Source organism: Elgaria multicarinata, chromosome 2, assembly GCF_023053635.1.
Source record: "Elgaria multicarinata webbii isolate HBS135686 ecotype San Diego chromosome 2, rElgMul1.1.pri, whole genome shotgun sequence".
NCBI lineage: Eukaryota > Metazoa > Chordata > Lepidosauria > Squamata > Anguidae > Elgaria > Elgaria multicarinata.
In genome coordinates this window covers 13,334,772-13,362,062 of record NC_086172.1, presented here as the reverse complement: position 1 = coordinate 13,362,062, position 27,291 = coordinate 13,334,772, and the positions used below count along the sequence as shown (strand labels likewise).

The 27,291-nt window shown below is 43.9% G+C and overlaps 1 protein-coding gene across 1 annotated transcript in view; it reads left to right on the top strand.

Annotated features, from left to right (window-relative positions):
- The first annotated feature begins 2,969 nt into the window (after positions 1 to 2,969).
- Positions 2,970 to 27,291, top strand: part of SH3BP4 (SH3 domain binding protein 4) — a 50,400-nt gene continuing 26,078 nt past the window's right edge. The window contains exon 1 of the mRNA XM_063116048.1: positions 2,970 to 3,047. The gene's annotated coding sequence lies outside the window, so the exon portion shown is untranslated. The remainder of the gene's footprint in view (positions 3,048 to 27,291) is intronic.

Sequence of the window (27,291 nt, the reverse complement as noted above, 5' to 3'; positions counted from 1 at the left end):
AGGCCATGGGGATCCACAGGGCTCTATTTTAGCCCTATGTTGTTCAACATCTACATGAAACTGCTAGGACCAATTATCTGGAGTTGTGGGTTGAGGTGTTCATCGATATGCAGATGACACCCATTGTTGTACCTCTTTTTTATCAAACCCAGGTGAGTCAGTGGCTGTTTTGAACCAATGCTTGAGCACGGTAATAGACTGAACGAGGGCCAACAAACTGACACTCAATCCAGACAAGGCGGAGGTATTGCTAGTGGGTGGTTTATCTGTCCAGTTAGGTGATGTTCAACCTGTTCTGGAGGGGGTTGCACTCCCCCTAAAGGATCAGGTTCATAGTTTGGGGGTGCTCTTGGATCCTGAACTGTCACTTGAGGCACAGGTGGACTCAGTGGCAAGGAGCACTTTTTATCAGTTGAGGCTGATATACCAACTACGTCCTTATCTGGATAGAGATAGTGTATCTACAGTTATCCATGCTCTGATAACCTCTTGTCTGGATTACTGCAATGCATTATACATAGGGATGCCTTTGAAAATGGCCCAGGAACTTCAACTGGTACAAAACAGGGCAGCAAGATTTTTAACAGGCTGGCCAACAAAACCACATTACGGTTTCACTCACTGCCCGGTCCGGTCCAGATTCAAAGTGCTGGTATGAACATTTAAAGCCCTAAATGGCTTGGGGCTAGGTTATCTGAAGGATTGCTTCCTCCCATATGTATCTGCCCAGACCACAAGATCACCTTCAGGGGTCCTTCTCTATGAGCCAAAGAAGTGAGGCAGGTGGCTACCATAGTGTAAGGTGTCTTCTGAATGGGGCCACTGAAGGCTTTTTCACCTGGTGGACTGCAGTTGGACAGTAGGTCTGTGTGGAACCACAAATCTCTGCATTACTGCTTGGTTTTATTCTGGTTGTGTTTTTATATTGTGGTTTAGGTTTTATATTTTAAAGTGTACTTTGTGGTTTTAATTTTTGTAAACCACCCAGAGAGCTTCAGCTATTGGGTGGTATAGAAGTGCAATAATTAAGTAAGTCAGCTTTCAAAATGCCACCAAAAAAGAACACATGATCTCCATTTTTGTAGGGTATCACTATTCCACATTGTAATGAAAACACATTTGGAAATTATGGGCAGACCATCTAACCCCCTCCAAATATTAATCCTGGGGTGGGCAACTTGTGGGCCTCCAGATATTGCTGAACTGCAGCTCCCAGCATCCCTCACATTGGCTATACTGGCTAGGGCTGGTGGGAGTCATAGGTCAAGAGACATCTGGAGGGTCAGAGGTTGCCCACGCCTGCATTTATCTATACATGCTTCCAAGATCTTCACAGGGCTCTAGCATAGAGAAGGCTCTGTAGATAAGAACAGTTTTGATGTCTCAATGGTGGGTGTCACGAGGGGCCTGGAATAGCTTCAGTTCCATCTTCCAGACTGAACCTCTTTACTTTCTTCTATATACATGAAAGGTTATCGCTCATTCCTATGGGGGAAATTAAGCAGCTGCACCTGGGGACACCTTTGGCATGAAGACGACGCTGCCCTCAACCTCAACAGAAATGGCTCACAACAGAAGCATTGTACAGATCTTCATTAAGTATAAAAAAAGTTGCAGGATCCTGTCCTATACTGGGCATAGAACAGGAGCCAGCACAGGCAGGCCCCTTTACAGATGGGATTCTGAATGCGTGGGAAGTGGGCTAGTGGGAACAGCCCCAACCGACTCCTCCCTTGAATAGTCATTTGTACATTGCCCTATGCAATCATGTCTGTCTCTACGCAAAAGAATATCCCCTCGAGTTTAAAGAGACTTGCTTACTTCCAGGCAAAAGAATTGCTGCAGGAGGCTAGAAACTCCCCAGAGTGTATCTGGCAGATCAGTTTGGGCTCTCTGTGAGCTGCCTGCTGCTCTCCAGGGGCGGTGAGCGATCTTGTCTGGGGTGGGAGCTGAAGGCATCCAGGCCCCTGCACAGGCGGAGCCCCGAGGGCATGGAAGGCAGAGGCACAGGCAGCAGCCCTGAGAGCCCCACCCCTAACCTACCCTTACGCAGCCCCCAAGCTCGCCTCTGCATCTGTGCTACTTAAGGTGGGTTTATGCTTTAAGGTGGATTCCTGCATTGAGGGGGGTCGGGGTTGGACTCGATGGCCTATAGGCCCCTTCCAACGCTACTATTCTATGATTCATTGAAAACAGACGCTCCAAAACCCGCGTGTGCTGCAGTCCCTGCAAGGGAGACTCGGGAGTGTGCAGTCGTGCCCGGGCTCCCCACCCCCACCCCGTTTTAGTTAATTGACTTAAAACAACCACACAGGTTGAATTCGGCCGACACGCTAATCAACTGGGTCGGTGGGTGGGTGTCATACGAACAGAATGGGAAAAAACCCTTGAGTAGCGTGTCGTCCGAACTCAGCCACACATCCACACACACCCCGTGTCCCCTCCCCCACCCAAAAAAAACCCACATAAAGCATCTTTCCTTGAAACGATCAGCCCAGCTCTTCGCCCGACCCGCAAATGCAAGGCTTCCCTCCGTTTGTCAAGCCGGAAAGTTCACCCCGCCTGTGCCTGGCGGACCTCTGGCGAGCGCTGCGCTGGGGGGCTGGCGGCGCGGGGAGCGCGTGGCCCCGCCGGCCCCCTGGCCCCAGCGCGGCAGAGGCCCTGCGGCGCTTCCCGGGCGTGGGCTGCGCCCCGGCTTCCCCCTCCGCCCCTTCCTCCCGCGGGGGTGTCGCCACTTCCACGGCCCCGCCCCGCCCCCCCCGGCTTCCCTCCAGTGACATCAGCGAGGAGGTCCCTGGGCGGGCGGCGAGTGGACGCCGCTGCCTTCGCAAGCCTCGGCCCTGGCGCGCCTCCGTTCCCGGCCGTAGGGGGCGGCCGGGGGAGCGAGGCACGCAGGCAGGGCGGGGGAGCCAGTCGTGCGGAGTCCCCGCTTGGAGAACGGGGCGGCGGCGGCGGCTCCTCCGGCGCCGCCACACGGCTGGATTGCTCTTTCGTGTTGGGCGGACGGGCGTGCAGCGACCGAGGGGAGAGCAGCGCCGAGGCGGGAGGTAAGGAAGAGCCCGGCGCGACGCGCCCCCTGCCCCCCCCCCCCGGACCTCCATGCCTCGGTGTCGCGCGTCGGGCCGCCTCGGCCGGGGACTCCTGCGGAGCCTGGGAAACTCCCGTGTCTTGGAGACAGACGGGGGGGGGGGGGCTGGCAGGGGCTCGGAGCGCCCCGTTGCTGCAGCCCGAGGCGTTGTTTTTTTCCGGGCAGCGAACGGTTGTTCAATCTACTTCAGGGAGTTGAGCCCGTTCTCACGAATGCGGGTTACTTACCCTAAAGAAACCTGTCATCGGAGGGGGGGGGGGCGTCGGAGTCCTTAAGGGGAGTGTGTGTGTGGACGGGGGGAGAGGCGCATCTCCCCGCTTGTTTGGGGAGGCTTTAATCTGTTTTTGTGAGAGTGGAGAGTAAAACTCGCCCTGGATCGATGCGAAGTGGAGGCGCGGCGCGGGGAGGGGGCGAGGGCTGGGCTGGGCTGACTGGGGGAGGGGGCGCTCGGGGCAGGACCCTCCCCTTGGGACCCGCGTGGCTGGAGCCCCCGGACCCGCCGACCTCTCTGATTCGGGAAGCGGCCGCTGGAAACGGCAGCCGTGGAACGAGAGGAGCCAAACCGCGCAGGCGAAAAGTGCGGCGTCCGCCTGGGAGGGCTCCGATGCCCGCGTGCTCTCGCCTGCCTCCGTCCTTGGCCCGAGAAGCCCGCCGGCCTCGGCTCCCCCCGGGCTTGGAGTTGTGCCTTGCGGTTCGTGCCTTGGCTGGCGCGACGTCGGATGGAAGCCCAACAGTTACTTCTCAGAGCGCTGCCGTGACCGAAGCGCTCCTCTTCTCTTTAAATGGAAAGAGCGGCGGTGTGGAAAACCTGGTTTCCAGGGTGGGAATCCGAGTGGGAGGTGTGTGGAGCTGCCTAGAGTTGGCTCAAGTTAGGTCGGAATAAGGGAATCACTTCTAGAATCTACGCCTTTGTTATCACTGTGTTGAACCGGGGAGCTTTTCGCGCACATGTTGTTGATCTATTACTTAAAACAAAGCCACTTCCTATTCATACTTGGGAGTAAACCCTGCTGATGTGGGTGTCGTCTCCTGGATAAAACTGGGCTGTGAGCCCTTGAAAGGAAGCATATCGAACTCGTTTTGCATACATTTGCTTAACACTTCAGGGAGGGCAGGGCGTGATAAACCTTAAAAATTTAAGCCACATTAAAAGTATGCTTCAGTCCTTTTGAGGAAAGAGCAGCCTTATCCACATCGCTTCAACAGATTGTAAGTAGCCCCCAAATTTTCTACAAGGCAGATGAAAACATTGGCCTTTTCTGCAGGACACTATATTCCTGACTAAAGCTTTTTATGACAATGTTTTGTAAGTTTCCCCACCCACCCACCCAAAGTTGTCAAAAAATTCTCATACACGTTCCTTAACGTGTCATAATGGCATTTGGTTTCAAATGAAAACAAAAATTAGGAGCTCGTTCTCCAGCTAAATATAATATAAAAGTCTTAAGTTGTGAAAATAAACTTTCATACATACTAGTACTTTCATGGCGATGAATCAAAAGTTTTAGTAATAGTTCATTCTTATAGACAAACTTTTACTCAAATCAGTGTAAGCTACTGGCTGAGGTACTTGGTGAGGGGTCAGAAGGGTGCTTCCTAGCAAAAGGCCTGGTGCAGCTATTCCATCTTTTCTCCCTTAAAAGATTTTTGTTGTTATTGCTGTAAGAGAAAAGATTGAAGCAGCAGAGGAAAAACATGGAAGGGTTCTAAGGGGAAGATGGATCACTGTAAAATTCCATGAATGAGGCAGGACAATTGCAGGATAAAATCCTATTATTATTTATTTATTTATTTATTTATTTATATAGCACCATCAATGTACATGGTGCTGTCTGGAATCCTAGTCTGGAAGCACTTGTAATGTCTGTTCTTGTGCTGGGAAAATCAGTTCTTTATGTTCTAGTTTCGTCTCCCACATCCTCAGCTTGCTGCCACAAACACTGGGTAACAGAGCATTCCCTTGGCATTATCTGGGAAGGCAAATAGCCTGAATAGACTAACTTGTACAGTATTTAATTCTAGAAAGGTTGAGTTAGAGATATTTTACTGGCCCAAGAGGCTGTACAATACATAAATTTCCAGGACACCTTGAACGTCAATTTATTTATTTTATTTATTTATTGCATTTCTATACCGCCCAATAGCCGGAGCTCTCTGGGCAGTTCACAAAAATTAAAAACATTCAAAGTGTAAAACAATAGTATAAAACCGTAATATAAAATACAATATAAAAGCTCAACCTGATAAAAACAGCAGCAATGCAAAATTACAAATTTAAAACACCAGTTAAAATTTATTTATAGACTGTTAAAATGCTGGGAGAATAAAAAGGTCTTCACCTGGCGTTTAAAGGCATATAATATAGGTGCCAAGCGAACCTCCTTAGGGAACTCATTCCACAGCCGGGGTGCCACAGCAGACTGGGGCCCTTTCTACACCTAAGGATTAGAAGACTGGGGCCCTTTCTACACCTAGGGATTATCCAAGGAAAATGGATAATGGATCCTTCTCCCGGGATCCCCGTGTGTCATTTGCATGCACAGGGATGATCCCAGGTCTATCCCTGAAAAAAAGGAAGGTGTAGAAACGGCCCAAGTGTCGTGGCCCCTCAGCCCTACTTAGTGCACTGTGATGTCTTGGGGGATGCTGGGTTTCAGCTCCTGAACTGCATGCTGTATTGGCCAACACAAGCAAAGGCTGCCAGGAATGGAGGGGACCTGGGTCAGCCTTCACCCTAGAAATGATTGTGCTTAAACACAGAGTAACACGACACTGTATCACGTCAGGAAGTGTGGCAGAAATGCATCCTCTCCTCATTCATTTTAGCCACTTTGTGTAGACTATGGCCTTAGCTAGACCTAAGGTTTATCCCTGGAACGTCCAGGGGTCAACCCTGTTCATCTAGGTGACACACAGGGGATCCAGTGCTCAGGCAGGGGCGAACCCTGGATGATTCCAGGATAAACCTTAGGTCTAGCTGTGGCCTAAGTGTGACTTTCTTTGTGAAGGATAAGTGAAGCATTTTAAGTGATCTTGAGAATTTCTCTTTAATGTGTTCGGTTGAGCTAGATATGCGCTGTTGATAGCAGAACGAGGGCAACTAGGCCTGCAACCCTATTGCATTTACTGGGGAGCAAGAGGTGGGTCTTACTTTTGAGTAAATATGAATAGGATCACACTGCAAATATTTCTAGATGTGTTCAACTATATCTTCCTAATTTCAGTTATGGGGCAGGTTCCCTCCCCCTTTTTTTTTTAATAGAGGCATAAAACATGACCCTTGGATAAAATCTACTTCTTCTCCAGGGTATCTCAAAAGTGAAATCTTGTGGAAATAGGGACCTTGTACAATGTAACAAAAACTAGTCTCATTCAAACTTGCACAGAGCCGCTATACTTCAGTATCTCTGAGATAACTGGTAACTTTATGGTGAGTTTAATGTACAGAAATAGTTAAATATAAGGATCTGTCCTGTGTTCCAGTAATTTTGAAAATTGTTCAGTAATTGTTTCTCTTCATTGAGCTAATAAATATATTTCCCTGGGCACTATTTGGTACCCAGTAAGAATGGAGCTCATTTGGAGGGTGGGGTGATGGACTAGTCCAGCCTTCCTCAATCTGGGGCGCTCCAGATGTGTTGGACTGCATCTCCCAGAATGCCCCAGCCTGGGGCATTCTGGGAGTTATTATTATTATTATTTATTTATATAGCACCATCAATGTACATGGTGCTGTACAGAGTAAAACAGTAAATAGCAAGACCCTGCCGCATAGGCTTACATTCTAATAAAATCATAATAAAACAATAAGGAGGGGAAGAGAATGGAGTTGTAGTCCAACACATCTGGAGCGCCCCAGGTTGAGGAAGGCTGGACTAGAGGAAAAATGGGAGAAAGGATAAGCATGTGTGTGCATACATGCACACCCCTCATGGCCTCTTGGCTCAAGATCCCCTTCAACCAGAATATATATATAGTGTTGAGACTCTGTTGTATGTGTAGTCTTCCCCTGGAAACCTTGATGACTTGAACAAAACAGAGGAAGTTGTGTGGATTTTATAAAAGTTGCTCTCTTTACACACAAATCTGATTTTATTGGTAGAATTTATTTTTATTTATATAAAACATTTCTTGGCCACCTTTCAAAGCAGACACCCTCACAAGGTGGCTTACAACAATAAAATGCATAAAAAGAGTTAAAATATTAAAAGCAATAAAAATATGTTCACAATAAAATAGCAATTATAAACAATAAAGCCAGGAAGGACAATAGCAGCAATAACAGTCCTCATCATGGGGAGACCATGGTAAAATAAAATGTGTTTAAGGCCTTCTTAAAAGCCTGCAAAGATGGTGCATGGCAGACCTCAGATGAGAGTTTTGTTCCAGAGGTTTGGGGCCACTGCAGAGAAGACCCTCTCCCGTGTGCTCACCCACTTAATTGCTCTACCAGCTGGTAGAATGCTCTCCTGGATCAGCCACCTGGGTTTCCCCAGTTAGCTCAGAGTCCAGGAGAACTCCCAAACTGCATACTTTGGTTTTTTAGGGGAGTTCAACCCCATCTAACACCAGTTGTAAACCTCCATCTGAAGTAGTTGGTTTCCTAACCCACAGTACCTCCATCTTGTCTGGATTAAGTTTCAGCTTGTATCCATTCCAAGGCAGCTACCAGACACCGGTTCACGAGTTACACAGCCTCCCTGGGATGTGCAGATGGAAACGAGAGGTAGAGTTGAGTATATTCCACACACTGATGACTCTTCAGCCCAAGCCTCCTGATCACTTCCCTTAGCAGTTTCATGTAGATGTTAAAAAGCATGGGGGACAAGATAGATCCTAGCGGCACCCCACAGACTAATGGCCATGGGTGGAATAGAAGTCCCCAGCACCGCTCCTACAGAAAGGACCGGAACAATTTCAAAGCCGTGCCTCCCAATCCCAATCCAGCTAAACTGGTACTATAATACATTTACAGGTTTAAGTATTTTCTGATAAAATAGTTAACTTGTAATCTACTAAGCAGTTATACTAATTTACTAATTTGCTAATTGTAATGTGCTTTCATGCCGCCATGTTCATGCAAATGCCTGCCAGTCTTTGCTTTTTACAAAATCCCTGGTGTGATCAGACCAGGACATGGTAACTTTCCAGCCATGAGAGAGCTTGTTCACATGCTCAGCATTTTCTTCCTCCTCCTTCTTCTTCTTCTACTTCTTCTTCTTCTCCTCCTCCTCCTCCTCCCCCTTTTTGTTCATCCAGCTTGTCCACTTTTCCTACCCTGGTTTATATCGCCTGTAAATGTGCCTGCATTTCCTTTGTTTCTAAGAGGAGATGACAACTATGTATATTAAGGCATCGCTAGGATGCAACTATGGTGGAGATTCTCAACCCTCATTCTATCCTTCTGTGACTTTATTTATTTATTTATTTATTTATTACATTTTTATACTGCCTAATAGCCAAAGCTCTCTGGGAGGTTCACAAAAATTAAAACCATAATAAAACAACCAACAGGTTAAAAACACAAATACGAAATACAGTATAAAAAGCACAACCAGGATAAAACCATGCAGCAAAAATTGATATAAGATTAAAATACAGAGTTAGAACAGTAAAATTTAAATTTAAGTTAAAATTAAGTGTTAAAATACTGAGAGAATAAAAAGGTCTTCAGCTGGCGATGAAAAGAGTACAGTGTAGACGCCAGGCTGGGGAGCTCATTCCACAACCGGGGTGCCACAGCAGAGAAAGCCCTCCTCCTAGTAGCCACCTCTAAGAGTGAGTTGAGTTTGAAGGTGATCTTTGAAGGCAGTTGAACAGTTGCACATTTCAAGTCTGGTGTCTTCTATACCCTCTTACTTTTTCCTTAATCTGAGGTTTGGTCTGCCCAGAGAGCTATCCTGAGAAGATGTTAATGGAACTGTTTGGCTTCTTTTGATTCATTGGCCGGTGGACTGTGTTGTTTGCAGATTTCTTCCAACAACTGAAAGTCCAATAGAAATGGAACCATTCAGATATATGTGGATAGCTGTGCTCATGAAAATCATGGTTGTAAAGTCAATGCTGGTGTGTAAATTGAGGTGGTATGTGTGGAAGTATGAGAGGGAGCAAGAGATTTCAAGGACACGGCACCTGTAAAGATAGAGGTTTGAAAGAACCATACTACTTTCTCTGAAGTCCTCTTCATTTCCACTTTTTTCTCAGTTGTCAAAATCTTTTGTGGTCTAGTTTAATGCTCAGTAAAGACAATCTTCTTTTCCACTTGCTTATAACCTCCATATTTCCCTTTAGCCTTGTCAAGGATCCACAAATTTGGGCTTGCCAGGAGACTTGGTAGAGAGATGGTCCTTCCATGACATGGGCTTTCGAAATAGGCCTCTTCTGAAGCTTCACACAGCATGAAACTTTGTCTGCCACCTCCCACTTCCATCATGCTGAGCCTTTAAAGGAGGCACTAGACCCTGATGAACTGGCAAATGGATTTGTGGAGGGCTGAGCTTTGTAACCTGTTGTATTTTAACAGCACTCAATATTTTTGGGCCTGTGAAAATTCAGTCTACTATTGTGATTGCTGTATGGGATATGGTTGTGCAGGTTTCACAGACAACTATAGCATAGTGTGATAAAAGTAATCCTATCACACATAATTCCCCTCCATGCTTAGGCTGTTGTGTGAATGTCTGAAAAAATAAACAGCCCTCCCCTTCCACAAAGACCTTTGCTCATGAATTATACAAGTATGGAAGCCTTGTCAATATTTGGGGCCATTGTGTTACTTTATAGTGCATATTGATTAAGGTTTTTAACAGAGGATAACACCTTTGGCAACAAAACCTTTAACTCTTTCTTCATATATTGGAGATTAGATATAGCACTATTGATATTAAAACTGATTTGCAGAAATACAGTATAAACATCAACATGTATTTGGGTTGTGCTGGCAAAGCCCTGTGTTACAGACCCCTGCTACTTCTAAAATGAGTTTAGCAAGATGTTTTTCTGTGCCTTGTTACAAATTAACCAGTATTCATCCCTAAATTGACACAGGTTACAATGTGTTTTGCTCCAAAGCGTTCATGCAGTTTGAGTTTAGTGGGACTTCAGACTTGGACAGAAGCCTTATCTACATAAAGCAAATCCTTCTGACATAAACTAATTTAGGTCATGCTTAGGTTTCAGCATGACAGTGCAGTCAATATAAGTACCATTTTATACTTCATGATCTATGACAACTTGAGTCATTTATAATATGTAAACATTGTTACAAACTTGAGTTTCTTGATCATTCTTTCCCAAATTGCATTTAATCAAAAGTGAGGAATTGCAAGCAGAACCTGAGTTTTGTCCAAGTGATGTTTCCAGATCAACTGCTTTTTCTTCCAGACAGTTGCATTCCAGTGACAAAATTGAAAAAACAAAATTAAATTTAGAATACCCTGTGTGGAGTCAAATGAACATACTATATGAACATACCATATGTTATAATTGAAAGCGAATATGTGGAACATACAAATATCGTCCCCTCTATTTCTAACATTCCAAAATAGGAGAGACTTGTAATAATGCAATATTAGTGCTATTTGTACAGTGCTTTATATGGAAGGTATCCTATAATTGTAGGATTTAAAATGCCTTCATCATTATGTGAAGCACTTATAAGGAATTCAGGCATGAGATCAGCAATCATAAATAGCTCTCAGTCATGTTATGTTATTCTCCAAATCCCAAAGCAACTTGAAGGTAGCTTCAGAACAACAGCTAGATTTTTACTAGTTTCTTGAAATTAATTCACTGGTTAACCGGGAGGCTAGTAGTGACTCAAGATGGACTGTGGGTGGGCAGGCAGGGAGCAGGATTAGAGTCCAGAGAGAGCAATATGGGCTCCTTTCCCCATTGCCCAGATACTCCTTTTTGAGTGGGTTCCCATGCTCTCAGGTGACAGAAAAGCAGCTGGTGGCTTTCCTGTGAGTTTTGGTGGTAAACCACAACAGTGGCCTAAAAAGGCCAAATATAGCTTTAAAACAAAGCACGCACTTTCTTTTACAGCTAAATTTGGCCTTTTTAGGCCACTGTTGTGGTTTACCACCAAAACTCACAGGAAAGCCACCAGCTGCTTTTCTGCTGTCTGGGCAGATTCAGGGGTGACAGAGGTGGGTGGGTGGGGGCACTTAAAACCAGGGTTGCTGCATGTGGCCTGTGGGTGATGTGTTGCAAATTATTGTACTACAACATAGATACAGTCATGGCTGCAGCCTCAACAACACAGAGAATTAAATGGTTGCATTCGAAGGAAGTGGAAAGAGAAAGACAGTCATCCCTCCCTCCTGGCAGATGCAGTGTGAGTCTACCTAGTATTGTTGACCCTGGAATTCCAGCCATTGAATGTGCCAATGGGCACATTCGCTTTCAGATGCTGGAGCCTTCTGTGGGATCTTTTATTCTCTGTATCATGGAGATTATCGTGTACAAGGTTATCAGGTTTCATCAGCAGAAAAGCTTTGTGCCTCTATAGTTCTGACTGTCACAGTAGATGTGTCTTCCCCCCCCTTCTGTGTCTAAATCTTTTGGGGTTATATCTGTGTTGGGGTGTGTAGACTTCAGTATACCTACCTACATTAGAACCATGGTAGTGGAGTTGGAACCTGCTTATTCATTAGAACAACCTTTAATAATCATATAATGGAAACACAGGAACAGTTAATTAATATTTAAATAAAACTTTATTTTTCTAGATTAAGCCTACACTGCTGAAATATTGAAATTAATATTCAGTATATGTTTAAATAATATTTCTGCCCCTACTCGGGATCAAATCTTTTCTTATTTACTGGGCAATCCTATGCATGCCTACTAAGAAGCAAGCCCTGTTGAGGCAAATAGGTATAGGATTGCAGACCTAAAAGAGGTGGGGAGGAACAATACCTGTGTTTCAGATCTCAGTCCCCTTGCCACATGAAATGATCCAGGAAGTGCCAGAAACCTAACATTTAGTGTAGGTTCTCCACGTTTATGGAATTGTGGCCATTATGCAAAAATGCTACCATTACAGGTGGTTTTATTTATTTATTTATTTATTTATTACATTTTTATACCGCCCAATAGCCGAAGCTCTCTGGGCGGTTCACAAAAATTAAAACCATCATAGAACAACCAACAAGTTAAAAACACAAATACAAAATGCAATATAAAAAGCACAACCAGGATAAAACCACGCAGCAAAATTGATATAAGGTTAAAATACAGAGTTAAAACAGTATAATTTAAATTTAAGTTAAAATTAAGTGTTAAAATACTGAGTGAATAAAAAGGTCTTCAGCTGGCGACGAAAGGAGTACAGTGTAGACGCCAGGCGGACCTCTCTGGGGAGCTCATTCCACAGCCGGGGTGCCACAGCGGAGAAACCCCTCCTCCTAGTAGCCACCTGCCTCACTTCCTTTGGCAGGGGCTCACAGAGAAGGGCCCCTGTAGATGATCTTAAGGTCCGGGTAGGTACATATGGGAGGAGGCGTTCCTTCAAATAATCTGGCCCCAAACCATTTAGGGCTTTAAATGTCAATACCAGCACTTTGAATCGGGCCCAGACCTGGACTGGCAGCCAATGAAGTTGTGAAAGGACTGGCGTAATGTGATCTCGCCAGCCAGTCCCTGTTAGTAAACGTGCTGCCCTGTTTTGTACCAGCTGAAGCTTCTGGACCGTTTTCAAAGGCAGCCCCACGTATAACGCATTGCAGTAATCCAAACGAGAGGTTATCAGAGCATGGATAACCGTAGCTAGGCTATCTCTGTCCAGATAAGGGTGCAGTTGGTATATCAGCCTAAGCTGATAAAAGGTGCTCTTTGCCACTGAGTTCACCTGTGCCTCAAGTGACAGTTCTGGATCGAAGAGCACCCCCAAACTACGGACCCGATCCTTTAGGGAGAGTGCAACCCCGTCCAGGACAGGGCAAACATCACCTCGCCGGACAAATGAACCACCCGCTAACAGTACCTCCATCTTGTCTGGATTGAGTCTCAGTTTGTTAGCCCTCATCCAGTCCATTACCGTGCCCAGGCACTGGTTTCACGGAACTGCAGTGAAACAAAAGACATAGGCCTTAGCTAGACTTGGGGCCTTGCTAGATGTTAGCGCGCCTCCCCCAGGCTTCCACACGCACGACGCGCAGGGACGTTGTTCCTGTGGCGTCCGCCATTTTGTTGTTGTTGTTGTTTGTTAAAGGGGCCGGGTGCGGCCCGAAGACGGCGGACTGGTAGGTCCGGTTTTTTGGGGTTATTTTTACGGGGAGGGGAGGATGGCAGGGTGGGTGGCACGGGGGCAGGGCGGGTGCGATCGCGCCGCGCGCCGCCCGAGCAAGCAGGCGAGCGGCGCTTGCCCGGGCAATGCCACCCACCCTGCCATCTTTTGCCCTCCCCTCTCTTCCCCCCTCCCCGGGCCAATGGGCACAGCGCTCGTATGAGCGCTGTGCCAGGCAGGTCCGCGGCTTTTCGTGGCTACTCGTGAATAAGCGAGTAGCCGCAAAAAGCCGCGGAAGTCCCTAGACGTTCCCCAGCTCCGGCCTGAGGCCGGAGCTGGGGAAAAGGCGCACCATAAGCGCATTCGCTTATGGCGTGTTGGAGGAGGCCTCAGCGCGGCCTGCCTCCGGATTCCCCTGTGCGTCATCTGGATGCACAGCAGGGAAACCGGGTTGGAAGGCGCACTAAGGCCTCGTCTAGCAAGGCCCCTAGGGTTTATCCCGGGATCATCTCTGTTCATGTAAATGACACACAGGATATCCCAGAAGCAGGCAGGGACGTCCCCGGGATGATCCCGGGATAAACCTTCGGTCTAGCTAAGGCCATAGACTGTTGAGGTGATTGAAGAATCAATTGAATTTTAGACTAATTGATGTACTAGATTAACTTGATGTGCCCTTCGCCTTCTTAGGCTGCTTCCTGCATCTTATGAAATATGCTGTTGACAAAGATGCCAGAGTGTACTTATACATGGTAGACACCTAAACCCATTTCTCAGGTGAAATCCCATGGACAGGGATTTGTAATTTAATCCCATATAATCCAGTTAGTAGAGTTGCCCACTACTGCAATGCTATTGCTTCTTCTGTGAGTAGAAAGGGAAACAGTATTTGCTGAGAATTTTTGCCATGCCAGCCCTCAACTGCAGCAAAGGCATTCAGGGTGACCAAGCCCAGCATTTGAAGTTTGGTATTACCCCCAGATAGATAGTTTGGGAGACAACTCAAACTTCTTGCTACACATCAGGGAGTTGCCATGTTAGCATCAGTCTGAGTTTCTTAGAAATAGTGTTGGAAAAACAGAAAAAGTTCTAGCCCCATTAGCAAGTACCCCATGACTGAGAGTGTGTAAGAAGGGCAAAAAGTTGCAATGGTGACCTAATAGTAGCCAAAAGTTGTCACAAGATTCAAGGAGAAATGTATTCCCTCCTATCATGAGTGTGGCATGGGCTGGATGGCCTCAGAGCAAGCAATCTGATTATTTTTTAAACATGCTTTCTCCTTAACAGTATAAAGCAAAGCTGGTTTGGTAAAATGCCAGTTCATTCTTTTCATGTTTTGTCCCAAGCCTCTTGGGAACTATTCTTAGTTTTTGTTACGTAACACCATTCCCCATGCCATTCTTTAGTGATGAAAGGAAAAGGAATTCATATACAGCAGCATCCTACAGAATTAAGGAAACTTGCACGATATTGCCAACCAAGCAACCTATTTTTGGTAAACTTACTGGTTTTAAGGGTAAATTGTCAAGCTTCTGGGTGAAAAAGGGATCTGTGGAGATTACAGACAATATATATGATCAAGACCTTACCCCCAAGAACAATCTTCAGTTATTTGGATTTGGACTGATTTCTTTCTTTTTTCTTTTTTAATCCTCTTTTATCTCCATTTGACTTGTACTTTCCAAAGAATGCTTGCGCTGTTCTGAACTAGAATTGTCTGCTGTGATAATCAACTGGAGACTTTTGCCGCTCTTACGTAGTGTTACGTTAACTATGCTATCTCTAGCTGCTTCTCTTAAACACTTTTAAAAATTCAGTTAATTCACTTAATTATTTGACATGCAATGTCTGGTTATCACAGGGTGAGGCAACTTTTGGGTGCTGTGGGAACATTTGGCGATGTGAAATATTGTCCTGGGCAACACCAGAAAATGTGGCTGCCATGGGAGGAATAGATAACAGAGGCAAAGTAAGATTATTTTGCTTTTCTCACTGCCACATAACAGTCACGCAAAGAGTTTTTGCTGACCGTTGATCGTACTTCCTTCGAGACTTGTGCTTTCTGTACTCTACCCATCATCCAGCCTGTTTTATTGCCCACAGCTCTTCTGTAAACCAAGGGGAGTTACGGGCTCCACAGCACTGGAGTAAACATTCAGGAGTGATTATATCGATGGCCTTTCCCTTCTCAATTGTAATTGTGCTTTTAAACTGTTGGTTGTTTTATTGTGGTTTTAATTTTTGTGAACCGCCCAGAGAGCTTCGGCTATTGAGCGGTATAAAAATGTAATAAATAAATAAATAAATAAATAAATAAGACCTCGACCAAGTCACCAGCCCTATCAGCTAGAAAACCCTCCAGAGCATTCAGAAATCCTTCGGATTCAATAAGTCTCTAGGGGCGGACCATCTTAATCGGTCCTTCACCCCTGCAGGGTGTATCTGCTACTGGCAAATCAAATTACACAGAGAAATTTATCTGTCCATGACAATAGGGCAGTTGAAAATCCCCCCAAAACCAGATCATCCCCCATCCGACCAAGAGTAAAAATCAGGTAGGGTATGTCCTGCCACATATATTGGGCCAACAATGTACTGAGACAGCCCCATGGTTGTCATGCTAGCCCAAGTGGGCCCTGTCAGGACAGCCTCAGCATGGATATTGAATTCCCCCAAACCCACAGTCCTAGGGTTCTCCAACACCACCTCTGAGACCACCCCAGCCAGCTCATGCAGGGAGACTGCTGGGCAGTGGGGTGGGTAGTACACCAGCAGCATACCTGTTCTGTCTCTTTGGCCCAGCACAAGGTACAAACCCTCAAAACTGGTGCTAGAACAGATGGGTTTCCTTGTGAGAGGGATGGAATACTTATAGATGACAGCAACTAGTCTCCCCAACCCCAACGGCCCTCCAATATATGCTGGTGCTGCACTGAGTACCCAGGTGGATAGAGCTGAGACAGATCCACTCCACCCAGCTCATCCATCGAGGTCTCAGTAATGCACACCAGGTGGACCAACCTGGCATCCAGAAGCAGCACTAGCAAATCAGAGGGTGGGCTGATAGGGCAACCTGGATCTTGAGATATGGGGGAAAGACCAAAAATTGGGGGGAAATTCAGATATCTGTCCTGCCTTTCCCTTACCTGATGTGTCCAACTCCCAACTCTCCTTCTGCCAAGATTACACCAATGGGGGCACTTGAGCAAAGAATGCCCTTCATTGTGTGGCAGTTCTGTTCTGGGAATGCATGAAAACACAATCCTACAAATCTTTTTTTAAAGTCAGTTTTGGAAGGTGATGAATAAGCCTTGTGACTTACTGTAGAGAGACTGAAAGCACAAGCCTGTGCACGCTTAGACAGAAAAAAAGGCTTATAACTACCAGCATGGCTGGCTGGGGCATGCTGGGAGCTGTAGACCCTGTTTTGCCTAAAGATGTATAGGTTTTCACACATAGAGATCTTATTTATAAATGCCAACGTTTCTTTGATCTCAACAAATTACTGCATATGGAGACAATGAATAACATGTATATAAATACATGGGGGCATGATCTAGGCAAAATTAAGCTCTTTTAAGCCCCAGTGGTTAAAATGAGAGAGCTAAACATTGTAATCATGTTCACCTTTGGCAGGAGCACACCTTAGCATTCATATTGCACGTTTCATAAGAACATAAGGAGTGCCATGCTGGATCAGACCAAGGGTCCATCTAGTTCAACACTCTGTTCACATAGTGGCCAACCAGCCATCGGCCAGAGACCAACAAGGCAGGGCATGGTGCAACAGCACCCTCCCACCCATGTTCCCCAGCAACTGGTGCACACAGGCTTACTGCCTCAAATACTGGAGATAGCACACAACCATCAGGGCTAGTAGCCATGGATAGCCTTTGCCTCCAGGAATTTATCCAACCCCCGTTTTAAAGCCATCCAAATTGGTGGCCATCACTACATCTTGTGGTTGTGAATTCAATAATTTAACTATGTGCTGTGTGAAGAAGTGCTTCCTTTTATTTGTCCTAGATCTCCCACCAATCAGCTTCATGGGATGACCCCAGGTTCTAGTATTTTGAAAGAGGGAGAAAAATGTCTCCCTATCCACATTCTCTATACCGTGCATAATTTTGTACACCTCTATCATGTCTCCCCTTAGCCTCCTTTTTTCGAAGCTAAACAATCCCAGCTGATGTAACCTTCCCTCATAGGGGAGATGCTCCAGCCCCTTAATCATTTTAGTTGTCCTTTTCTGTACTTTTTCCAGCTCCATAATATCCTTTTTGAGGTGTGGTAACCAGAACTCTACACAGTATTCTAAGTTTGGTCACATCGTAGGTTTGTATAAGGGCGGTATGATCCTGGACGTTTTATTCTCAATCCCTTTTTTTATAATGCCTAACATGGAGTTTGCCTTCTTTGCAGCGGCTGCACACTGGGTGGACATTTTCATCGAGCTGTCCACTACAATCCCAAGATCTCTTTCTTGTTTGGTCAGTGCCAGCTCAGATCCGATTAGGTTATACTTGAAGTTGGTTTTTTTTTTTTTTGCCCCAGCCTGCATCATCTTACACTTGCTTACATTGAACTGCATCTGCCATTTGGATGCCCACTCTCCCAGCTTGGAGAGATCCCTTTGGAGCTCTTCACAATCCCTTTCTGTTTTAATAACCTTAAATAATTTGGTGTCATCGGCAAACTTGGCCACTTCACTGCTCACTCTTAATAACAGCTCATTTATGAATAAGTTGAAAAGAATTGGTCCTAATATTGATCCCTGTGGGACCCCACTATTTACTTCCCTCCATCGGGAGAATTGACCATTTATTCCTACTCTCTGTTTTCTGTTCTTTAAACATTTACTGATCCATAATTATTCCATGTCTACTAAGTTTGTTAAGGAGTCTTTGGTGGGGAACTTTATCAAAAGCCTTTTGGAAGTCCAAGTAAACAAGTCCCCTGTCTACATGTTTGTTGACACTCTCAAAGAATTCTGGTAGATTAGTGAGACAGAACTTGCCTTTGTGGAAGCCATGTTGATTCTTTATTGTTGGACTTGATATTATTAGCGATGTGCTCCTCAAAATGCTTTTTTGCATCTCTTATTGTTTGCTTACATCTCCTTTGTGCCAGCTTGTGCTCCCTTTTCTTTTCCTCACTTGGGCAAGACTTCCATTTTTTGAAGGAAGCCCTCTTTTCTACAATAGCTTCTTTGACAGGTGCCTCATGTACATTCTCTGGATCACTAATACTCAATAGATTAACATTATTGTCCCCATGTTGCACATTGGAGCTGGAGCTGGGGATAAGAGAGTGGCCAGGTTCAGATAACACAATAACCAATGGCAATTTAAATTGTTGATGGTTGGTTATTTAACCCACCATGGGTTATTGTGTTGTGTGGAGGAGTTTTTTTTAGCCAACACAAATAACTGAAATAACCAATGCAAATAACCAATGCTGTGCAGAGTTGGCTGTTTGAACCACCATTGGTTATCGTGTTGTGTAGAGGGCACATTTGGTTACTTCCTTGACCACCATTGGTTTTTCAGCCACAGTGTCGCAAGGCAAGAGCAGGCAAAGTGGTGGCTGCCGCTCTAGTCCAGCAGGCAGGATAGGTTTTCGGCAGCAATGGCCCAAAGGATACAGTCTGTTAATTGATTGTGCGATTCTCGTATGTGAAAAATCCTGAGAGACTGTCAAGAATACAACTCTCAACATTAGTACATATGCAGATCCTCTGCTGTAATGTTTTATCTGTAACAAGTACTATGATTATGATTGCTTCACACAGTTAGTGGTCATGCAGCAGTTATTTCATAAAGCACTAGGTTGGAAACAACGCATTCTGTTTAATTCTTCTTTGTTCCAGAGTCCAGGCAAGTGTTGTATGAATTAAAATTCATTAGAAGAATGCCACGAAACGAGAATGGCATAATAGCTTTGATGCAGCTGTGCCACCCTTTGAACAGAGGTTTCTCTTGAAGAATCTGAAGCTGTAAAATAAGCGCTAGGATTATGCCCTGCTGGTCCTTGTGGTGCTGCTGCTGCCGCCGCCGCTTCTCTCACGCTGACTGGATTGAGCAGTTCTGTAAAGGGAGAGTGGAGTTACTTTTCCCCCACAGGATCTTGTTTCTCCTCCCAAATATGGGAAATGCAAATCTCCTAATGAGCTACCTGATCATCTGGTGGCGAATCGACAGTTAGATTTAGAGCTTACTAAAGTAAATGAGCAAAACCATTCAAGCAGGCTCTCCTAGAAATAGAGAAGAGTGAATCTAACTTCACAGTTTTAAGTCTGTATGTTAAATGGCAGTGATATCTTGAATAGCATAAACATTATATTATATACACACACATTTTGTGTGTAGGTGAAGTTTTCCTATCGTAAGCAATTAAGAGAAAGTATGAATGAATTGTCTTCATTCAGCCAAATAATTTTAACGCAAACAATATCTTGTTTTGGTTAATGACTTTTTCAGCATAACAAGTCTTTGTTTTTACCAGTCTTTTACTTAATATGCAGTTAATCCTATTGTGTGTCTTGCTTTGACATTGCAATTTTGCATCACACGTGGCTCTCATTTACCAGGCAATACTCCTAGCAACCTCACAATAGCACTTTGTGCATGGAACCAGCTGGACAGCTGAATAGGGTACAATTGCATAATAAGCAATGTTATCATGTCGTTCAATAAAGAAAGTGAAATAGCATCCAGATGACATTGTATCCCTGGCATCCCCACTTGACATGATGCCCTGGTGCTCATGAACAACTCCTTGGTCCAGCCGAGCAGCTGGGCAATGCATTATGGGGATTCTGAAATGACAACAGCCACAGAGTCCCACTACCCGCTTGGATAAGGACATTGGAGGGAGCAGTGAAAGAGAAATCAGCAGGGAAGGATGAGACAGAGGGAAGAGAAAAGTGGAGTGTCCTAGGGGAGGAGAATGGAGCAATGGAGGGTGGGGAGAGACAGAAAGTGGGGTGATCCAGGAGTCAGAAAGAGCCAGGGCATGCAGGGAGGAAAGAGAATGGGGTGCTTGGTATAGAAAGGGGGCACAGAGAAATAAACACAGGACACGGACACGGACACACACACGGCAAAAAGTCAGATCCAGTAAAATGCATCCTCTTTAATTTGCACGTTTTTTTTAACATGGGACTTCCCCCAGACCTACTTACCAACTACCATCAAATTACAGATCATGTCTGTGTCCTTGGACTGAACCATAAAATATATATTGTGATATCAAGTACAAGTACAGCCAGTGGGCAATTTGCAAGAGTCATCGACCCATCATGGGTTGTTTAACCCCCAATGAGCCATGGCATTTTGAATATGCAGCCTCCAATTGGGAGTTGTCTTGATGTCCAAATCTGGCCAATAGGTGTTATGGGAGGGTTAAACAACTCTTGCATGTTCCTCCAACAAGCCAACAGTTATGAAAGGGTTGTTTAACCCTCACATAACCCCTGGTGGCTGGGATTGAAAGATATGGTAACCCCTTAGAGGGGGGATGCATATCCAAAATGGTGCCCATGGCACTGTGACTCATTGTGGTTTAAATAGCACATGGTGAGCCCAAATGTGGTTTGCAAACTAGGTCAGTGACCATTTGTTAGTTATCATTATCAATTGTGAGAACCTGGCCCTATAAATTGGCCATTTTGGGGGAAGAAGCGGGTAGCTTTTTACTTTCCAGAAATATATGGAGCGTTCAGTGTTAAATTAGAGGATGCTATTAGGAAACTACCTTGTGGTCAGATCCTTGGTCCGTTGAATAAACAAGTATTGCCTCCTCAGACTGATAGTAACTCTCTTCGGTCGCAGGCAAAAGTCTTTCCTGGTCTACCTGAGATTCTTCTCACATGGGATGGAAAATTTGGAACCTTGAGCTCTGCTCCTGAGCTGTGGCAATCAAATTCACAACTCTCCCAGTAGTGTTGGTTATGATATTCTGATGCCATTCTTGGTCATTCTGTCTGCAAAAAGACATGGCAGTGCTGTTACTCTGAATGGGTTGAGGCTGTGTTCATCTAGCTTTGTGGCAGCATAAGTTGCAGTACCATTTTTGGTGGAAAGTGGCATAAATCCTCAGTGAATGCAAATAATAAATAGCAGTCCATGCAAGCTTACTCTGATATTATTTTGGTACTTAGATTTTGGCAACTATTTTGGTTCTTCGGTTTTTGCTTTTACATTTTATTTATTAATTGACTTAAACAAGAATAGTGTCTCTTAAGGTGACAATCTGATTAAGTCTTGAATGAGAACACCTTTCCTCTCATAGAATCTTCTGGTTTCAATATTAAAGGCTTTAAAATTTGTAAGCTGTCTCAGGAACAGATATTCGTAACAGTAGTAAAGTTAAGGAAGAATGTTTTGGCTCTCTTGGAAGTTTCATGAACACGGAAGTTCAGATGACCATGCCCAGAGAAACTGGGAACTTTGGATACAAACAAGCCACTACTTTTAAATTTAATTTCCACACAAAAGCTTTGCCTTAACAAATGGTTTTCCTTTAACCAGCAAGATATTAACTATTGCCTGGAAAAAATGAATTCAAAGAGAACTCTATAGAGTTAGTGTGAATGTGGTCAGATAAGATCTGTAAGAGCTAGTGTGAGTGCTTTGGAAAAGATGTGAAATAGACATGGACATGTATGTAAAGTCAGTCAGTTTTACTGTAATGTAGCAATCAGCCATTATTGTGTTGGGGATTCCTTCTCCATTGTCCTCATCTAAGCAATGTACTATATAGCCTCTTGTCCTTCCATACAAAAATTAGAAAGTCTCTCCATATAGTAAACTAGCAAGTGAGGGGTTACGTTTCTAGCTTAGTTTGTTCTTTGATGTGCATATTTTCTTTGTAGAGTTCTTTTTCATGTGTGCGTGAGTGTGTGCTTTAATATGGAGCAATATTCAATCATGTGATCATCCCCAACCACCTGCAATCTAATGTAGTATAGCTCAGACACAGATTTATTACTATATCAGTGAGGATTAGGTCAAGCTCTCATACAAAGCCTGGGATTTATTTCCTGAAAACATATTTCAGGGTGTTGAGCATTAAAATGCATTAAAATTTGCCACTTCTAGATGTAGAACTAGATTATCTGTGTTATAAAGCAAAAACTAGTTAAAATAAAATAAAAAATAGCCTTCATATTGTGATTACTCTCATCTGGTGCAAATTAAAATATAAAAGGATTTTTAGGCAATCAAAATATAGAGCTTAGAAGTGACGCACACACGCGCCCAAACCCGGCTTTTCCCATCTCCTTAACTTGGTGAAAGAAATTAAGGATAGAAGCCAACTAGTTTGCCTCTGCTTATGGAAGGCTTCCACTGAAGGAATGGGGTGTGATTTCCAGCAAATCCTTCTTCCTTTGCACACACACCCCCATGCCCTCCCAAATCTGCTCCAGAGGGTTGGGAGACCTCAGCAGCAAATTTGGGGAAATCACCAAAAATTGTACTCTTCTCTTTACAGAATTGGCAAAGGAAAACTGATTGGATTCCAACTTACTCTGTTTGAATCCACATATTGAACTGTAGAGCTGGACAGTGTATGAGATTCATTTAGTCTAGGCCCCTGGCAACAGTGCTGCATTCTGAAGTTAAGCTGTTACTGAAAGGTACTTGTCCTAGTTTCCTCTTAAACTTTGAGACACAAAATGTACTAAAACAACTGTATCCGATAGTGTTCTCCTCCCAACAAAACAGACAATGCTAGTGGGTCAATTTCTTTTCCCCACACACCCTGAAACACACACCTCAAATCTGTTTCAGGGGCTTGGGGGCTCTCTGGAAGAAATCTGGTGGGATTGTTGGGGGGCTACAGGGGGGAACAGAAGAGAAACTCCCTTTTCTGAACAGATGTTTAACTCGAAGTGTCACATAATCACATTTCTTATCGTGTTGTTCCTGCTTATCAGTTTAAGGAGCAGATTTATTTAAAACAACATTTAAATCAGATAGGTGTCCAAAGAAGTTGAACTTTTTAACAAGTGTCAGAGGTAAAGAATGTACTTTTGGGCACTGTTGACACAATATCACAAGAGTATCATCACAAGACAAAGGAATGCTGCTTATTTTAGAATTCTATCAATACAACTCAAGGAAGGGCTCAAAACCGTGGCTACATTAACCCTTCCTTTGAAACTGAACCACATCAGAACAGAAAAGAAAAAGCAGGCATTCTCGCCGTAGAATTGGAATGAATGCTCAACATCTCTCTACTACTAAATCCTTTCCATAGCCTTGATAGCATATTTCTAATGCCTGTTCCACCAGGAAGTAATATGAACAAGCAGGATTTCGTAAGATTTTCTCATTGCCTAGAAACAAACCAGTTTGATTTGGTTAAATTGTTACAAACTGAAATGTCAGAGGAAGAGCAGGTATCGAAGCATGTTCCTTATAATAAATAAAATTAGAGCAGTGCAGGTGCTTAACTCATGCTGTATTATGAAGCCATTCACAGGTTGGCGTAAAACCAGGAGGTTGTGTGCATGGGTTTAGCCCTGTCTTGAACATTTTTGCTGCTGATCTTGATGAAGGGTCATGCTAGAAATGTAATCTTCTCAAACACAAAAAATGAAAATTCATAAGCATTAAAAAAAAAACTGTGTAAGAGATTTAAGTATTCAGGAGCAGTCAAAGGATGCTTGAAGATTTGGGATATGTAACCATTTCCAGAGGGTAGCCATGTTAGTTTTTAACTAGTCCTGTGAAGGTATTATTGAGTGCTTTAAGTTCTTTTATATGTAAATGTTTTTATATTATGTTTTATACCATATTCTTTGAGATTTTAATCTTTTGTAAATTGTGCAGAGACCTTTGTCATTGGACAGTATAAAATGTACATAATAACAACAGTAGTAGTAGATACTCAAAACGCCAACAACAAAATGTCTCATGGCAACTTAAAGACTAAGGGCATTATCCAGTACTGCCCACCAGCACAATGGGAAGCTAGCACTTCAGATATTCCAGAATGAACAGGTTGGCAGGGCTGACAGAAGGGACATCCACTGGAAATGACCGTTTTGGCTTATTTCTGGAGTTGCTTTTGGAAGTGCTAGCTTCCGTTTGTACCAGTAGGGAGTCCCGCTGTGCAACGCAAACAATGGAGGTGCAAGGATAGCATTGGGTACTGCCCAAAGGGTTGAATCCAACATTACAAGAGTGAATTGACAAATCTTCTGTCCATGGCTTGCTTAGTGTTATGTGTGAACGAGGAACTCTGGCTTGTCTCTCCTCTGAAAAGCTAGAGTGATAAACCACAGTTCGTTTTTGGCTTATGACTGGTTTGTTAAGGGAGAAACGAACCAGAGTTCTCAGTTTGCACGTAATGTTAAACATACCACAGATGGAAGGTCCATGGTTTGTTTAGCTGCTCCCTCTGGCAGTGTTATTAAGCACACTTCTCATAAACAATAAGTTGCTGGAACCCTGGCTTATCATGATGTGTGAATTCAGTAATGTGTTTTGAACTGGGAGTAGTGGTGGACTGATGGTACTTTAGATTAGCACTGCATGGTTTTCCTCTTGCACCATTATGATTCCTTCTTGCTCTGTATATTGATAAATTATAAAATCAAATCAAGATACATTCTGCTGCACACTGGTGCTACAAACCATGATTTCTTGTTGGTCAGAGAACTGGGAAATAAATAGCATGTGTATCGGGGAAATGGCTACTCTGCAATGACAATGATAGATAAAAATGAAACAAATCCCTTTACCTTATTTGCAAGGAAAGTACAAGCTATTTTCTTGTAAAGAAAAGGTTGTAAATTGGACAGAATGATCAAGTAGTAGTAATCTCCAAGGTTTGTAAGGTACTTCACACAGCATGTAACAATTCAGATAATATCCTATTAATACTTCAAACTCTCTTTATGATTAGCCAGAACACCCCAGGTCTTTTCCTCCTGCTATATCTATACCTGAATTTGGCCTATTTTGCAGTAAGAGCTGCAAAAATTAGGAAGGAACACGTTCAGGTGGATGATTGTAAACAATAGATATACCATAGATATACAGAGTACAACGAGAAATTAGGATATGTTTACTGTAGAAGATGTGTGCTGATGGGAGTAATTGCTGTACAGAGTTGGCTAATTTTATTTTTTTATGTAATAATGTGTGATAATATGTGTTCAGCTAAAACCCATTTAGGGTAGCCATGAATAAAATTTGTATTTTTTTTATATAGGAAGTGTTTTAAACGTTTGAATTAGTTGTATGTATTTTATGGTGTTTTTATTTGTGTTGTACCCCACCTCGATCCAGAGGGAGAGGCGGGTAACAAATAAATTATTATTATTATTATTATTATTATTATTATTATTATTATTTACTTGTTAGGAAACATGTTCATAAAACCTGACAGTTTTTTTCTCAAAGGAAGTCCTGTGGATTGTTGGGCACTATAGAGGTGAGTATCCCCAAGTGGTTTTGCATGTCTAAGAGTCCTCAGACTCAAGGTTCAATATCTTGAAAGGAATTTTGAGACTCCACTGGGGCTTGCTGAAGGGGAGGAATTATCATGGCCCCATTCAGTGAGCCTGGCACTAACTCCTCTGGACAACTGTGAGAATTGGCTCTGCTGGCTCGCATTTCTCACTGCTGCCTAGAGGTAGAGGGCAGGCAAACAGACATTATAGTGATGCCCAGCAGCAAATTAGGGGTTAATTAACCCACGAATTGCATGGACATGTGCCATGCCTAGATACATGCGAACTGCTTCCTTTTTCCGTTAACAAGCCATAAGTTAACTTGAGGTTGTTTAACCCATGAACAACCCCAAGTGATCCTGTTCAGATATCCTGGGAACAACTCTTGAATGCAGTATTTCAGAGTTTTTAATGGAAACAGGAAGCAACTTGCATGTGGCTTGGGTATGGTGCACGTCCCTGAAATTTGTGGATTGCCACCGGATGCTGCTCCTTCCTTGCTGGCCTTTATGGCAAGTGGGCAGTGGCAATTTCAACAGCATCAAGGAGTAGGACTGCCAGAGATCCATTCAGGGTGTTTTGCCCAATGGCCCTCCCAGATCTGAAGTTGCCACTGTGCACTAATCAAGGGATGGGCTTCTCTATAGCTATAAGAAATTTCTTGACCTTGTCATACAATTTTTGTACAAATCAAGTACCAATTTCCCATGCTGAAATCCAGACAGTAGACTTCATTTTCCTTGTCCCTGAAGCTAATTATCCTCTCAAAGGGCTTGTTCAGACAACACGCTAAGCCATGGTTAGGCTGCTAACTCTTTTGCAGCAATTGGTTAGTGAACTTGTTTAAACCATGGTTATGTAGTGACCATGTTTAGGAATGATTCACATGACATGTTAAGCCATAATGTTTAGCTCAAAGTGCTTAACCACCATGGCTTAGCGTGTCATCTGAAAAGGGTCATAGTATATTATGTTCAACCTCTGCCATGCTGTAATTGCAATCCATTCTCCTTGGTCCTATTTTAAGGACCAATTCGTAATTGGTCCTTAATTCGTAATTAAGTCGTAATTCACCATCACTAAGCATTTGCTAATATTATTTCAGGTACCACTTCTCAGTTAAATTCTGTGGCTTATTTAAGCCACTGTGGTTTGTTTAAATCTGTGGTGCCTGCCAGGCACCATTACCCTAATTACCCTGGCGCAGCTAATCATGTTCAAACTCGGGTGGCTGCTTGTTAGAGGGGGAAACAATCCTTAAATAACCCAACAAGAGCTCATGGGTTATTTGAGGCCTGTTTCCTCCTCCCAGAAGTCGTGCTGCCTGGATTTTGATGACATGACCCAGGCGGCTAATTATCCTAATGGCCCCCAGCATGCCCCACTGATTTAAACAAGCCACAGTGTCTTTTTTGACCATGTGAAATGACCTGCTGGGTGTTTCACAAGTTATAAACATGGAATGTACATACTGTGCATTATATATATATCTCACAATGTAGTTGT